Below are 16,325 nucleotides of genomic sequence, written 5' to 3'. Positions count from 1 at the left end.
ACCCCCATTTTCTAAAATTGAAAGATGAAAAAAACCTGTATGTCATTTGCCCCAAAATGGTCTCTCTTATATAAGAAGGAAAGAACATAGAAATCATGCCTTAAATCATTTATGTTTTTAATTCTAGAGGCCAGTTAAAACAGAAAGAAGAATGTATTGAAATATGTGCTGGTATTTATATTATTTTCAAAAGCATGTTTAACACGTCTTCTAATAAATCCCAACCATTCTACAGAAGGTCTCAAAATGTCTTTATACTTGTAAAAATATCAGCTGAAAAATCAGCTTTTTTTTTTTTCCCCCTTGCCCAGGTCTCAGAAAAATGTCTTGCAAAAAACAAGCTAACCTCACTTCTTCAAATGTTTCCTGCCAACCCCATTGATTTCATGGAGGGCCTCTGGGTTTGGAGAATAAAAAGCAACCCAGATGGTTTTTAAAGGTATGGGATCTGACTTTTAAGTGTCTAAATTAGATGAGTGAGATGCATCCTACCCTCTACACTGAACAAAGAACAAATCAACACAACCACTTCATGAAACTTCAAAAGCCTGCAGCTTTCACTCAAGCTACAGGTTTTCCTACTACAGAATGAAAACTACATGTGTCCAGTTATGGCAGAGTTCTAGAATAAGAAATAGAACGGACAGAAAAATCAATGTATTGAACACTCTGACCCAACTTTGAAGTGCAATGCAGCACAAGCATTTTAGTACAAACCTATAACAAAGGTCTCTGATCAGCCTACAGACTGTCTTCGGGTGTAATACAGAGCAAAAAGGAAAGGGATCAGGAATTAGTGATTATCTGACTGGTTTGACCTATACAGATGTCCCAGATTTTAATCCAAGTCAGAGTTAAGCTGTTTGGGTTTTTATTTTTTATTTGAAAAATTTTCCACCATGAAAACAGAGGCAGATATATTCTTGTGATTATTTTCTGCCCACTAAGATTATGTGGTTTTAAAGTCATTTCAAATAGTAATTGAACTGGTTGTCGCAGTAAACACACTCAAACTGTGAGTATCCCCATCAGACTTGAACTTCCTCGGAGGTTAGGATTATATTTTATTAATTTATCTAAAGGACTTCATATTACCTGGCACAGAAATGGGGGAGAGTAATTATTTAAAACATGAATAAGTAAATACACAAAATATTGACTAAATTAGAATGAGAAGAGTAACTTATGCATATAAAATTTTAAAATTCCAGGAATAGGTTTTTTGCAGAATGATTGACAAATAAATGTTGTATCTACATCCAATGGAATATTATTCAGCCATTAAAAGAATGAAATCCTGTCATTTCCAACTACACAGATGGAACTGAAAGGTATTATGTTAAATAAGCCAGGCAAAGAAAAACAAATTTTGCATGTTCCCACTCATATGTAGGAGATAAGCTTTTTTGTAAAATTTGAACTCAAGGAGGTGGAGAGTAGAATGATGGTTACCAGGGACTGGGAAGGAGGGCAGGGAGAAAGGGGTAATGAGGGGATACTTAATAGGTACAAAAATATAGTTAGATAGAGTGAAAAAAGGAGATCTAGCATTCGATTGCACAATAGGGTGGCTATATTGATAACAATTTATTTTCTATTTTAAAGGAACTAAAAGAGTAGAATTGGAATGTTCCTAACATGAAGAAATAATAAATGCTTGAGGTGATGAATACCTCAATTACCCTTATTTGATCATTACACATTATATGCCTGTGTCAAAACACCACATGTAGCCCATATATATATACACACACACACACACACACACACACACACACATATATACATATATACACACACATATATATATATATATATAACTATTTATACATATCCTTTCAACCCTCTGCCATAAGTACTATTTTTATCCTCATTTTAAGAGGGGGAAAATGAAGCACTGAGAAGTTGAGAAACTTGTCTAAAATCACATGTTTAGCAAGAGACAGAACTGAGACTTAAATACAGGCAGTTTGGCTTCGGAGTTTGTGCTTTTAACCTAGACTCTGATTTCCACAGCGCAGTGGGTTATACCCTCTGAGAAGGTAGGAGGAAGGGCCCTCCATTAAATCAATGGGGTTGGCAGGAAACATTTGAAGAGGTGAGGTTAGTTTGTTTTTTGCAAGACATTTTTCTGAGACCTGGGCAAGAAAAAAAAAGCTGATTTTTCAGCTGATATAAATATGTATAACCATATACATATAATTATATATAACTATATGTATATATAAAACTATTATGTGCCAGAATAATTAAAAAGTAAAATTAAAAATATAAAACATAAGTTCCAGAACAGTGGAGGATGATCAGGATAAGTTCTCTAGTCTCTGATTTTTATTATTCTAATAATCAATCTGAGGCCCCTTCAATTGCAGTCATAGGCCCGGGAAAAGCAAAAAGGGAGTAAGAGTTGAAATACAACTGGGATGTAACAAAACAAGTTCATTTGTTTGCATGTTGGTTAAAATCCTTGTAAGCATTTCTCAACCCCAGACATTTCTATGGAATTATCTTTTAAAGTGAGTTTGCTGTATACTTTTTACCTCAGTATCTTGAACCCAAAAATATTTTTAAAATATCCCAGTTGGGACTGACGAACTCATTTTCCATTCAAAAGGTATGAAGTTTTTATGTGTGCATGCACATATTTGCACATACATACACACACATACATACACACACATACATACACACATGCATAGTTGAGGTTAAGGAACAAACATGAGAGAGAAAAGGGAATAGAAATAAACAAATAGAATTTAAAAACAAGGAAATTTTGAAAGACTCATGGAGAAAAGATTCCATTATTATGTCTTATGTTAATAATAATACTACTAATAATAAGGTAGTTTATTCCAGGGTTTATAATATTATAAATTTCAAAAAAACCTGGGGCTCTATAGTTGGATCCTAAAAAGCATCCTTACTATAAAAAGCATAATCAATGTTCACTGGAGCAGTCTGTTATTAAAAACAATTTGAGACTTGTGTTTCTCTGATCATTATGAAAAACAGATTAAAAACAAATATTAAGAAATACTTTATTGGTCTGACCTCAACTGATTTTCTTAATTGGTGCTTCTGAGAAGTATTTATTTATGTATTTAGCTATTTATTGCTATGCATATTTGAACAAGGTATCTCCAAATATTTATGAAGAAAAGAAATTTAGATTTGTTTTGTTTTATTCTTTGGTAAATACAGATGTATCTTCATAATGAAATATTAGTTGGCATAAATAAATGTAATCAGCATTAACTAAGGATTTGATATTCTCATTGCTACCTAACCAAATGTTTACTGTCTGACTTTGCACGTATTGGTGTGTGTTGATTCAGTAAGATTCTAGTGCCTTGGCAAGTAGAGAACTGTTGGAGACCACACAGTCTGTATGTCAGTCTTTTACAGTTGATACAAATAGGGTCTTCCTTACCCAAGAGAAAATTTAAGTATCCTTTGTGACACTTTATGATGTTCTCATAATATGCATGCAGTACTTTAATGCGATTAATTTAAGGGATTTGCTTTTAGTTTTACACTTATCTTAAGTTGTGTTACAAAGTATGCATTTTCACAGAGTTAATCATAATTAAAAGTTTAAGGCATAATCATGACCAAAAACATTTTTGGTATAAGAAGAATACTGGATACAAATTAAGAGAAAAATATGCAACTGAAAAAGTCTTTGTTTTCATAAATCCATACAGCTTTCTAAGGAGAGTTGGCCTTAGTAATGAAAAGATTATTTGTTTGTTGAACACAGAGCTGGATAAGAACATTTCATAAGGGGGAAAAATTGTTCTCTATAATAAAAAAGCAGAATTTCTAACGCCCTGGAAAAATCCGGGAGGCAAAGATGCTGAAGCCCAGGGAGCCAAGATACCCTTCTCCCACATACTCTATCCCATCTCCTCCCCCAACACACCTCCCATACAATGGGTGGGAATTAAAAGAGATTTTGAAGAGCAAAAGGATTTTAAGCCATTTTCTATGTGATATGTGATATAAGCCTCCTTGTCTATATCATCATCGGAAAACAATACATTTCTCAATTCATGTTCCCATTTTATTGGTTTCTCTGGGGGTATCCCAGAGTGGAATGAGGTGACCTTTGACCTGTAAGTTTTATGTGTATTACAGAAATTCTTACTCGATTTTTTTACTAAAAGAAACTGGTTCTAAATTACTAATAGCTATGTAACAGATGTAAACAAGCTTGAGCCTTACCTGACATTTAATTGAATATTGTGGACATGTATTAACATATTCAAGTGTACACATACCAAATTTTTTAAAAGACCAATGCAAAGTGATAAGCTTAATAATTCATGTCACCATGCACAAGTTCAATTATATGCATGGAAAGGGCAGGAGAAATTTCATTTCAAGGTCTGGGCAATGTCAAAGTAACCTGTCAGACCTTCTTAATGCACTGATAGTTTCCAATGTATAAAACTGTGATATATCAATTTCAGGTATCTCGATTTTAAAATAATTTTTGAGACAATTCAGTTGTATCTGAAAATGAAACCCAAGACTTTTGTGGATTCCCTCAAACATGGACTTCCTGAGACCAGTATTTGAAACAACTTTGCTCAGTGATGCAGGCAATGAAGGGTATTGCAAGACATGCTACCTTCTCAGAGGCTATAACCCACTGTGCTGTGGTTAAAAGAGTCTAGGTTAAAAGCACGAACTCTGAAGCCAAACTACCTGTATTTAAGTCTCAGTTCTGTCTGTTGCTAAACATGTGATTTTAGGCAAGTTTCTCAACTTCTCAGTGCTTTATTTTCCCCTTCTTAAAATGAAGATAAAAGTAGTACTTATGGCATAGGGTTGAAAGGATTCAATGAATTAACATGTATAACACATTTGGAGAAGAGCCTGGCACATTTTAAACACTAGATATACATTCTTACTTGATTAATAAGTCATAGTTACTAGCTTCAAGCTCTACAGGGACACTTATTCCCCTTCCTCTCTCCATGGTCTAGGATTAGGGTCTCCAGGGTAAACTCTTAATGTTTTTCAGTGCCATGGAGAGATAGCAGTTATAAGGACTACTACCACAAAAAGCAGAGGGCAAAAGACACTTTCAGAGAGCTCATCAACCTTAATCTTATGTAATTTACATTTAAACTATGATTTAGAGATAAAACTGTTTAATTTTAAAAGACAAGCAAATGAAATTACAATTTAGTTCACAAAGCTACTCCAGAGCCAATTCATCCTACTAGAGAATTACTAAGCACAGAACATTTTATTAGTATATCTCTCTAGTTTAATACACATACAAAGTTACATATTTTCTGCCTCTTTGGAAATAAGCTATCTTCCACCTGGAATTTATTTGGGGTGAGCATGGGACCCAGCCCTGACTAGTCAATAGTATAATCCCCCAGTCACAAAGGTAAATTCAGAGTTGGGCATATGACACAAGGCCTTTCAGAATCCTTTCTGGGGCCTTTGCAACCAGGACCAGCAAGAAATCTCATCTATCTCCTAATTTTCCAGAATTTCCAGAAACCTGGAAAATTTTTCTTCAAAAGCTGAAATTATTTTTAAAAAATTCATTGATACATAAACAAAATGAAAATTATGATTGAGAATGTATGAAAATTTTATAGCATTTATGCAGCGGAATTGTGACAAATTTTAGCAGTTTTCTCCACTTACAATGTAGTTTTAAAACTACTAACACAATATTCAGTCCAAAGCAAGGATCTAGAAATAGAAATCACCATATGCAGATTTTTGATGAACATATAACACATTTAATATCCATTATATTGTGATGTGATGAGTTCATTATGTGTTGGTGGAAAAGAAACTATAGCCAGAGACAAAAAATGGATCTCTTCAGTGAGTTGGAAATCTTACCACAAAATGTACACTGAAAATTTGTTCTACCCTCCTGAAATTCATAGAAATTAGCCATTCAGAAAGTACTGTGTAAAAAAACCAGTTCAAATAAAAGAGTAGATTTCATAAAACAATCAAGACAATTGACCTAGACTTTATAAAATGGTAACACTAAGGTCACTAAATATAAGAAACTTTATCTACATCTTTTTATTAGAAGCATTCAAGACCAGCGTGGCCAACATGGCAAAAACCTGTCTCTACTAAAAGTATACAAATAAGTCAGGCATGGTGGCAGGCGCCTGTAATCCCAGCTACTCAGGAGGCTGAGGCAGGAGAATCGCTTGAACCCGCGAGGTGGAGGGTGCAGTGAGCTGAGATCGCACCACTGCACTCCAGCCTGGGGGAGAGAGTGAGACTCTGTCTCTAAATAAATAAATAAAAATAAAGTAATTTGGAACCGTAAGCAAATGTTGGTCTGAATATGCTTCTACAACGTTGAGGGAGAAAAGTTCCAGAGAGCTGATTGTGTTGGCTTTTTAATGCAGCACCCGTCATCCTGCTTCTCTGTACCCTCTCATTCTTATGGCTTTCCCCTCAAACATCTGGGAAGCGGCAAGCAACAATGCCCCTGACAGTAAGTTTGAGTTCATGGAGCTCTCTCACGGACCTGCTTGCTCATATAAGAGTTCTCAGGCAGTTCCTCTGGAAATTTCCCAAGAAGATATGTATTTCACATCTACTTATTGTCTATCTACTAGATGTCAAGCCCTGTATTAAGTAAGAAGACAGACATGGAATGTGACATGGCACATGCTCAACTAATCAGTTTACTATAATGTGAAATAATAATCAGGGTTAGTACTTACTAAGCACCTATTAAGCCAGTCATTTTGTTAAAGGTAGTTAGTTAGGCATGAGCAGGGCAGGAGAGGACTCTCCCCAAACCAATAAAAATGTGATGGTTTGGCAATTTTCGCACTGCCTCTCTAAAAATTATTCGGCCGCCAGGGAGAGACAATCTCCTGACGGTCCACACCTGTTAACATTAGAAGTGTTAATTGAATACAAGCCCCAGGGAAGAAGTTGCTTCTTGGGCATGCGTGTTAAGAGACATAATGACAAAGTATGATGTTCCAGGGGCACGCACCACTGGAAAAAGGGAAAAAAGCCTCTGATGGACATGCCTATAACTCCCTAAACACACACGTGCTCAATTCCAAAGGGTAAAGAAAGCACTGCGCATCCGGGAAGCCCAACCTAAGGAAGAATCATGGGAAAGAGGCGGGCCCTTGACTAGGATCAAGGTTAAAGACTCTTTTTCTCTGCCCTTTTTTGCTATCTTTTTTCTCTCTTTGATCTTCAGGGCGCCCACTTGGACCTCTTATAAGGGCTCTTTTCTTTCTTTCCTGTTCTGAAGTCTTTTTTAATACACTTCCACTCCTGCTCTGAAACTTGCCTCTGTCTGAAAGTTGCCTCAGTCTCTTTTTCTGCTGAATGTCCCTCAGTTGAATTATTTCTTCTTGAGGAGGCAAGAACTGAAGTTGCTACAGACTCATATGGATAAGCCACCAGTAACTCTGGGTAACTTGGATCTCTTCCACCAGTAACAATTTTACCAAGATCTTTACATGCATTAACTTTTTCAATCCTTGCAATAATCTGATGAAGTAGATACTATTATGATTCCCATCTTACAAATGAGAAAAACAAGGAGCGGAGGTGTAAACTACAAAGTTTTCCATATTTAGAAGAGGTTGGAGCTGTCATTTAAACCAGAGCATATACATTCTTAAACTCAGAAGCCTATGGAGTGTAACTATCTCTTCCTTAGGGCAATGTCCAACCGTGGTCCTCAAGGGATCTGGCCACAGAATACAATTCATCTACATGACCTCCATGGAACACAAAGGGATATATGCCAATCAAAAGAAAGAGAAGTAACATTTCAAGTACCTATTGAGAACTGTAGGTAAAACAATGGTCCAGGTTTGACATCATTTTATCTATTTTACAAATCAATGAGCAGGGCCTGAGACAAATTGGCCAATCTAATTCTAACAATCAGGTCTCTTACATCACAATGTGATGACATCTCTTTCAAAACCCCTCAGCAGTCATAAATAATGATGTAAATAAAACTCTAACGAGAAAACTCCAGTTACCCATAGAAAATAATTAATTATATTCCTCAAATTGCCGCTTTTACAGCAGAGCTATGAGTTGAGTAGACATGCACTTATTCCTTGGCACTTGAGGAACAAAGTATGTCACACATGAGGGGCAAGTGAAAACTTTGATTTTGGTCATTTCTATAGCTTTTCTATTTTCTGAGTGTAAAGCTTCCTAAGGACTCTGGATATGCTTAAATAAGTCTACTAGCCTCTGGTACTGCTGCTTGCTCATTCTCTGTGTATTCTCAGGAGTGTGCCAAGCTTCAGCAAAGAAGCAGTCAAGCTTCCAAGACAAACTACCTCATACCAAAGATACTAATGCCCAATCTCTACAGGCTCTATACCACTCAGGGTTCCAGAAAAAGGCAGAATCCTACCCAAATTGTTCCATTAAAAAGGTTTTAATGAAGGATATTTACAAAAGTGTGGCCAAGATTAAAGAAACCCACAAGAGAGTTTGAAGTGCCCAGAAACTTGTAGCAGAAGAAAGAAAGCAATACCATCCATTCCTGGGCCTAAAGGAATAAGAAATCGTTTTATATTAATAGGATCCCAGTGAGAGCTGGATAATGGAGGAAAGGCCCCAGTCAGACTGGTAGAAGGACAGAACCACAGTCAGAGACATAGAACCAAAGAGAAAGACAGCAAGGAAAAATACATTTCTTCTCTCTCTTCCAGTCCTCTCACCTGCTGTTGCCTTCCATTGGCTGAAAAATAGCCACTTGGCATTAGAACCTGAGGAGAACATAAAATGTATAGGGCAGGAGAGCTGAGGGGGTTAACAGCATGGCTCCCTAAAAAGAACCTGGTTATCAGAACACTCATAACCCAAATCCTGTTCCTTTAGTCTTAGGAAAATTAATCTCATCCTCTGTAGTCTTCAGCTCCAGGCTGAAAATTCCATCTTTCTGACCTACAGGGTGAAGCTAGCCTCTACCTTTAGGATCGATGTCTTTCTTCACCAAGAAGACTACCTTCTTGGTGGCTCTTAAAGCAACAATAAGTTGTAAATTCCCTGTGGTACAAGGAACCCCAGAACAGAAATACCTATTCATTTATCTTAGTAAGTATACAAGTGTGAGTGTGTTTAGATCGAGATGTGAATTAAATTTTTTAAAAATTTTCCTAGAGAAGTGAGAATAAGACAATTGTTATCTCTCAATATGTTAAAATTGCCCTGCAGAAGAAGTTTCACAGAGGCCACTATTTACATAAGGATAAACAGTTAAATCTATACATGAAGTTAGAAACCCATATGGTAGAATATAAAGAAACACACAAGGGAATGACTGCACAGTTCATATTCTCCACGAGCTTCCTGAAGTTGTTAAAACATGAAAAGCCGATTCCTAGCACTCTCAGGCAAATGTCTTACATGGAGAGTTTTGTTGATTGACTTTCTTGAAATACTTACATTGTCGTGCAGAGTGGGTAACAACTTATTTTATGTGTTTTATTGTTTGACCAATTGGCTTTTACCAGTATTTTGAAAAGTATCAAAATCTGATCCAAGGAATTTTAAAATGTTTTTTTCCTTCTTATTCTGTATTCTCTATAAAAATACACACAGACCTGAGATACTATGGTCAAAGCATAACTGGCATTCATGACTAAAGTACTGAGTCCAAATCAGGAATGATTGCAAGAGAAAAAAACAAAGCTTCCATGGGCTGTCACCAATACCAGGGCTGAATTCTCCAGAATTTTAAAAATTAATGACCTTGAATCATTGCAAAGGTTTTATTTTCAAATAGATACTTAAGACTTAAAATTATAGATCATGTTTCTGTGAATAAAAAGTGACCTTTTATGGCTTCTTTTCCAAAACTTCACTACTTTATTATTCCAGTGGTCTCTCACCCCATGAGTAAAAAGTCAACTGTGTGCGGCATTATATTTATAAATGATTTGTGAGTGATTAACATGCATAATCATTTGTTAATAATATAAAAAGGAAAAATATTTAGGGTGGGAGCTATTGTACACACATTCTAGTGATTTTAAATCTTCATATAAAATAATTACTAATTTTAATTAAGAGGGAGGCAAGTGTGTCAAATCCTATGAGACTGCTATTTATTTCTTAATAAGAAGCTGCCGAGTAGCTTACACCACAATTGAATTTGTGAGCTCTGCCTTTTTTTCACGTTTTTGTTTACTTATGTTTCATTGCATTCTTTTTTTTTCTGTATAGGAATATTTTCAAGTCATTTGTCCATACCTGTGAGGGTTAATTTAGTTAGTGATATACAATGATTTGTAAGTCCACTCAATCAGGCACACATGGGTTTCAATAGATCCCCAAATATTCACTGACTGAATATGAATATCACTACCTACCACAAACTCCCAAGCACACAAGCCAAAAAAAAAAAAAAAGAGAGAGAGAGAAGAGAGAGCGCTTCCGTCATATTTCAAATTTTAACATATTTTTAAGTATTTAAATTTTAACATTATTTTAACATATAGCTGCTTCTTATTATTTATGGTAGTTATATCTTGTAAAGTCTGAATACTACATTAGCAAATACTGAACCATTGTTCTTATGGGAAATGAAAGGTTAGGTTCCTGTAAGTCTCTGTTTACAGTTTCACCAACTAATCAATACATAACCATGTTTTATGTGTGTTTCATTTAAAGACACCTTATTTACTATATATTGTTGACTCATGAACAATTGAATTCACAGTCAACTCACTGAATCCATGACAACACATCTGAAAGAAACTTATCTAACAAACAACAAATATTTTCTCTGTAGGGCATATTACGGCCTACTTACACTTAGGAACAACACACAGAACTTCAGCTTTTATATTCACAGGCCATTTTACACAGCAATAACCAATAAAAAGCACAAAAATACAAAAACGTGGTACCAAAAAGACTGCATACAGCACATTTGCTGACAGTATGACAGCTGAAATGAGAAGGCTGATCATTGCATTGTCTGACTTTAGCTGGGAATGGACACGTCGGGCAACTCAAAATTTTTGTGACTCTGTACATGTCTGCAAATAACCACAAAAGCACTTCAAGTGTTGATTGTGGGGTCACAAATAAGAAGATATGATTCTATACCTAGAAAATCCTATAGTCTCTGCCCAAAAACTCCTAGATCTGATAAATGAAATCAGTTAAGCCTCGATACAAAATCAATGTAAAAAATCAGTAGCATTTCTATACACCAATGACATCCAAGCTGACAGCCAAATCAGGAACACAATCCCACTTACAATAACCACAAAAAGAATAAAATACCTAGGAATACACCTAACCAGGGAGGTGAAATAGCTCTACAATGAGAATTACAAAACACTGCTCAAAGAAATCAGAGATGACACAAACAAATGAAAAAAAATTCCATGCTCATGGATAGGAAGAATTAATATTCTTAAAATGGCCATATCACCCAAAGCAATTTATAGATCCAATGCTATTCCTATCAAACTACCAGTGACATTCTTCACAAAATTAGGAAAAAAACTATTTTAAAATTCATATAGAACCAAAAAAGAGCTTGAACAGACAAGGCAGCAATCCTCAGCAAAATGAACAAAGCTGGAGGCATCACATTACCTGACTTCAAACTATACTATAATGCTACAGTATCAAAACGGCATGGCATTGGTTCAAAAACAGACACATAGACCAATGGAACAGAATAGAGAGCCCAGAAATAAAGCTATACACCTACGACCATCTGGTCTTTGACAAAGTAAAAAAAAAAAAAAAAAAAAAAAAGATGAGCAATGGGGTAAAGGACTCCCTATTTGATAAATGATGCTGGAATAAATGGCTAGCCATAAGCAGAAGGTTGAAACTGGATCCCTTCCCTACACCATATGCAAACTCAACTCAAGATGGATTAAAGACTTAAATACAAAACCTAAAACTATATAAACCCTAGAAGATGTCATTCTGACATAGGACTTGACAATGATTTAACGACAAATGCACCAAAAACAACTGAAACAAAATTTGACAAATGGGACCTAATTAAACTAATGAACTAACTTCTATACAGCAAAAGAAACTAACAACACAGTAAACACACCACTTACAGAATGGGAGAAAATACCTGTAAACTATGCATATGACAAAGTTCTAATATCCAGAATCTACAAGGAACTTAATTCAACAAGCAAAAGACAAACAACTTCATTAAAAAGTGGACAAAGGACATGAACAGACGCTTTTGAAAAGAAGATATATGTAGCCAACAAGCATTAAAAATGCTCAATATCACTAATCATTAGAGAAACACAAATCAAAACCACAATGAGAAACCATCTCATACAAGTCAGAATGACCATCATTAAAAAGTTAAAAATAACAGATGCTGGTTAGGTTGCAGAGATAAGAGAATACTTATACACTGCTGATTGGAATGTAAATTAGTTCAGCCATTGTGGGAAGCAATTTGGTGATTTCTAAAAGAACTCTAAGCAGAATTACCATTCGACCCATCAATCCTATTATTGGGTATATAGCCAAGGAATATAAATCATTCTACCCTAAAGACACACACGTGTATGTTTATTGCAGCACTATTCACAAGAGCAAAAATATGGAATCAACCTAAATGCTATCACTGATATACTGAATAAAGAAAATGTGACACATATACACCGTAGAATACTATGCATCCATAAAAAAAGGAATGAGAGACCAGGCATGGTGGCTCACACCTGTAATCCCAGCACTTTGAGAGGCCGAGGCAGGCAGATCACAAGGTCAGGAGATCGAGACCATCCTGGCCAACACGGTGAAACCCCATCTCTACTAAAAAGAAAAAATACAAAAAATTAGCTGTGAGTGGTGGCAGGTACCTGTAGTCCCAGCTACTCAGGAGGCTAAGGCAGGAGAATGGTGTGAACCTAGGAGGCGGAGCTTGCAGTGAGCTGAGATCACACCACTGCACTGCACTCCAGTCTGGGCAACAGAGCAAGACTCTGTCTCAAAAAAAAAAAAAAAAAAAAGGAATGAGATCATGTCATTTGCAACAACACGGATAGGGCTAGAGACCATTATCCTAAGTGAGCTAACATGAACAGAAACCAAATACTGCATGTCCTTACTTATAAGTGGGAACTAAACGTTGAGTACATATTAAAACAAAGAAGGGAATAATAGACCCAGGTCCTACTTGAGGGTGGACGGAGGGAAGAGGGAAAGGATGGAAATACTACCAATCAGGTACTATGCTTGTTACCTGGGTGGTGAAATAATCTGTACACCAAACCTCTGTGATATGCAATTTACCTATATAACAAACCTTCACATGTACCCCGGAACCTAATATAAAAGTTTTTTTTATTTTTTAAATTTAGCTAGTAGGTAACATAATCCATAAATATGATATTTGACTATATATATTGAATTTTTATCATGGCTAATATAATTGCAGTTCACTTTGAAAATCCCTATACTACTCTATTAGTCTCCAACAGGTGTGAATGAAAAAAAAAACAACAAACCTGGATAGTTGCTGCAAAACATACCTCCCTCGCCCTTTCCCCTTCATATATCATGTGATTACGCACATTACTGTGCATAGTAGGGTTTGTTATTTCACTTAGAAAAAAGAAAACAAAATTTGGTTGATTGGGGACTGCAGAAGGGATAGTGGATAGAGGTTCGATGGATTACATAAAATTGTTTACACATAGTTTTCCCATGTTTAGAAGACAGTGATTTCTGAGAGTGATAGCAAAAGTATTTGCTAGGACGGACTATGCAAGGTGACATGCTGGGCAAAGAATGAATCCTGGAAGCTGAGAGGAGCTTTCCAGAGAGATTTTGTCAACTCCGCATACAGAGCCAAGTGATAAAAATGGTGTAACATGGCCAGGCGCGGGGGCTCACGCCTGTAATCCCAACACTTTGGGAGGCAGAGGAAGGCAGATCATGAGATCAGGAGATAAGAGACCATCGTGGCTAACGTGGTGAAACGCTGTCTCTACTAAAAATACAAAAAATCACCCGGGCATGGTGGCACACACCTGTAATCCCAGCTACTGGGGAGGCTGAGGCAGGAGAATCCCTTGAACCTGGGAGGCGGAGCTTGCAGTGAGTGGAGATCAAGATGGCGCCACTGCACTCCAGCCTGGGCGACAGAGTGAGGCTCCGTCTCAAAAAGAAAAGAAAAAAAAAAAAAGGTGTAACATTGGAGAAAAGGTCGTTTTTGCCTGTGCCATCTACTTCTGCTGAAACTCAGCAGAACTTCCACAGTCTGAGAACTGCATGTTTGGGAGCATCTGGAATAAGCACCTTGGAATGAACATTGGCTTTGTCAATGCAAACAGGGAGAGTAAGGAAGCTACCCCGAGTCTTAAGTGAGACGAATAAGAAACAGAACAAGAGCAGAAAAGCAGGTAGGAGGCAAAGTGGTAAATCTTGGTTTTCCAAATTCATACCTAGACAGATAATCCTTTGAGGACACCCATAAATAATTGTAAACACGTTGAAGTTGATGATTTTCTGACAACCAGGGCAGTGGGAGTTTGTGCTATCATTATTTCGTCCTTCAAGTAAATACAGGATTTGTTTGTTCCAGAATACACAGATGGAGTTGGATCAGGACTGAGAACAGGTCTTTAGAGTTGTCGAAGAGAATCTCATGTTAAATATTAAGAAAGTCTTTTGATGGATGTTAGGCAGTAAAAGTCACACAGCTGAGAAAAATGAAGCTTGCAAATGACATCCTTTCAAGAAATTTGGTAAAGCCAAGAAAGACACATCTATTGACTAACAAGAATTCATACTCAAAAGGAAAATTGTACAAATTAAAATTAGGACATTCTAAACTATGTCTCTGAATGACAAACAGCAAGTTGTTGATAGATAAGCTGAGGTTAAAAATGTTAGGAAAAGGAAATAAAGAAAATAATTAATGGATTATCCTATATTTTAAGTATAAGTTTGTGTGTATTACATACATTTATATTTTTGCCTTGTTATTTGTTTTTTCCTTCCCCTCCCCCCCAGCTTTACAGAGGTATAATTGACAAATGAGGATTGTATATATTTACATATACAAAGTGATATTTTGATTTATGTATACATTGTGAAATGCTTAAAATAAGTGAATTAATATATTCATTTTCTCTCATACTTACCAATTTTTTGCAGTGAGACCACTTAATATCTACTCTGTTACCAATTTTCAAGTATATAATTAATACATTAATGCTAATTATAGTTACCATGCTATACAATAGAGCTCCAGAGTTTATTTAAAAAGTGGAATCTTCATGAATTTGAATGTCATCCTTGTTCAAGGGCCATGCTAATCTTTTCTGTATCATTCCAGTTTTAGTATATGTGCTACCAAGGCAAGCACAAGTATATATTTTTTAAACTTGGTAGAATTTCACAAGGATGGATCATTTCATTTATGTATTCACTCATTCAAGCAACATTTACAGGGCACTAATCTGTGCTACACATAGTGATACCAAAGTGAATGAAAGAGACAGAATCCCTACCCCATTAGAGTTAACAGGTCACAGAGCAATAAAGAGCTATGTGCAATGCAATGTGAAAAATGTTGGGATGTGGAAAATACCAGGCCTTAAAGCAAATAGGAAACATGCCTATTCACCCTGGAGAATCAAGGAAAGCATCACGTAGGAAGAAACATGTGACCTGTATCCGGGACAAAGGTAGGGCTGATCCAGGCATGAAGAAGGGAAAAGGAGGACTCTGGATAACGAACATGCAGTAGCTTGGAGGGGTGAGGCCAGTGTGTACAAGAAGAGCAGGACGGTTGTTGTTTCTGAGAGAGAGAGCTCTAGGATTGAATGGTAAGCGATGAGTTGGAAAAGAAGCATAGGGCATGCAAGGCCTTATAAACTATATTAAGGAATCTGGACATCATTCAAAGTACAATGAGGACCTCCCAATAACTTTTAAGTAGGGAAATAACATAATCAGATTTGGGTTTTAGAAAGGTCACTGTCTGCAACTTCATCCCTGCAGTTTTCCATTTAGGAACCTTTGCTGAAAGTGATCCTTCATTTGAAAATGCTACACGTCAGAAGCATATTCTGGCTCAGTCTGTATTTTGCCTAGGGACTCCTCATTAACAACCCATTAAGAGTGGACTAAAGAAACAAAGCCAAGGAGACACTAGTGATTAACCAAAGAGTCACACTTAAATTCCCAAGGTCCCTACCCACTACAGGAGAATCAAATGTGAATAAATTTTCCTGATAGATTGCTACAGTAAAGCATTTTTTTTTAATATATTCTCACAGCAGCATGATGCCAAGTTTTGCAGATTTCCA

At 36.3% G+C, this 16,325-nt stretch overlaps 1 non-coding gene across 1 annotated transcript; it reads right to left on the bottom strand.

Moving 5' to 3' along the window:
- Positions 1–15,272: 15,272 nt before the first annotated feature.
- Positions 15,273–15,379, bottom strand: LOC123572560 (U6 spliceosomal RNA). The gene has a single exon (XR_006697132.1). It is a non-coding gene; the product is annotated as a U6 spliceosomal RNA (small nuclear RNA).
- Between the last annotated feature and the right edge of the window lie 946 nt (positions 15,380–16,325).

Source organism: Macaca fascicularis, chromosome 3 (assembly GCF_037993035.2).
Source record: "Macaca fascicularis isolate 582-1 chromosome 3, T2T-MFA8v1.1".
In the NCBI taxonomy this organism is placed as follows: Eukaryota; Metazoa; Chordata; class Mammalia; order Primates; family Cercopithecidae; genus Macaca; species Macaca fascicularis.
This window is presented reverse-complemented; position numbering and strand designations above follow the sequence as displayed.